Source organism: Petaurus breviceps, unplaced genomic scaffold, assembly GCF_028583685.1.
Source record: "Petaurus breviceps papuanus isolate PSGF00001 unplaced genomic scaffold, PetGlider_PUasm1.0 90842, whole genome shotgun sequence".
Classification (NCBI taxonomy): domain Eukaryota; kingdom Metazoa; phylum Chordata; class Mammalia; order Diprotodontia; family Petauridae; genus Petaurus; species Petaurus breviceps.
The window spans coordinates 20246710-20247864 of record NW_027187358.1 but is presented as its reverse complement, the minus strand read 5'-3'; the positions used below and the strand labels follow the sequence as shown (position 1 = coordinate 20247864).

General features: G+C 59.1%; 1 protein-coding gene across 3 annotated transcripts in view; it reads right to left on the bottom strand.

Annotated features, from left to right (window-relative positions):
- SPTBN1 (spectrin beta, non-erythrocytic 1) overlaps positions 1–1155 on the bottom strand; it is a 316708-nt gene that overhangs the window by 275163 nt on the left and 40390 nt on the right. Inside the window, exon 1 of one of the 3 annotated variants that reach the window (XM_069071713.1) lies at positions 717–984. The exons of 1 other annotated variant lie outside the window; for it this stretch is intronic. The gene's annotated coding sequence lies outside the window, so the exon portion shown is untranslated. Of the gene's footprint in view, positions 1–504; positions 576–716; positions 985–1155 lie in introns of those variants that run through there. One more of the 3 variants, XM_069071715.1, reaches the window with a different exon arrangement.

Genomic DNA, 1155 nt, shown 5'->3' with positions numbered 1-1155 from the left:
CACACACACACACACACACACACACACACACACACACACACACACACCCCACAAATCAAGAAGCCAAAGGCGATTTTTTCCTTTTTTTTTTTTTTAACTCACTAAAATAAGCTGTCGAAAACCTCCGTACCCCTCTCTCTTCAATGCCTCCCTTACCTCCGGGGGGGGAAAAAATGGGAAAACGAAGCACACAGCTTAAAGGAGGAGAAAGCAAAGGGGAGGAGGGATGTCTACTGCAACCTAATGATGGAGCCGCTGCAACAGTCACACACTACCATGTCTGCAGCTGCCAGACTGCAGAGCCTGCCTGCTGCCCTCTCTCTGTCTTGCTCATTCCCTAGGCCCTGAATCCCGCCCCAAGCGCCCCTTTTCTCGCCCACTACCCTTCAATTAAAGAAACACTTTTTTAAAACATTGGGTCACCAGCCCTACAATCCCCTACTCACCCCTGCTGCCCCTCCCTCCCTCCCGGTTTCTGCAGCCTCCCCTCCCCCTCCTTCCAACCTCAGTGCTGGGAAAGGGTCAGCGTGATTTCTCCTCGTTGTCGCCCTGGCACAACACCTTAAGATCCACAGCTCCCCCGCCCCGAACCCTGTGCCGCCCCCTGTCGCAATCCTCTCCTACACACCTAACCCGGGGGTGGGGAACGGAAAGGAAGCGTTCAGTGAGTTGGCATCTTGTCCGCAGAACGACAACCGCAGCCTCCGGGCCCTTACCTCTTCGGGGTCCGGGGAGATGGTGAAGGTGGGATGGGGGTAGGGGGCGCCGAGGTCCCGTCCTCCTCCTGGGTAGCTGGGTGAGGTGAGAGGCGGCTAGTCGGTGCTGGCAGCCGCCGGGGGGGTCGGGGCTCACAGGACAGGACCAGGCGCCGTGCAGTGCAGCGCTGCGCTCCCGGAGGAGATGAAGGGAAGGGAGGGACTGGAGGAATCCGCAGCCCACACAGCAACAGCTGCACTGATTCAGGAGGCAGGAGTGAGGGAGGGCGGGAGCTGGGGAGGGGTAGGAGAGAGGGGGCGGGGAGATGGATGCTGCACAGACACCCACCCACAAACCTCTCCTCCTCCTTCTTGCTCGAGCTCCCCCCCCCCCAACCACACAAACAGTTTCTCTCTCCCTCTGTGAGAGTACCCACCGCCTTCTGACCCTCTTCTCCCC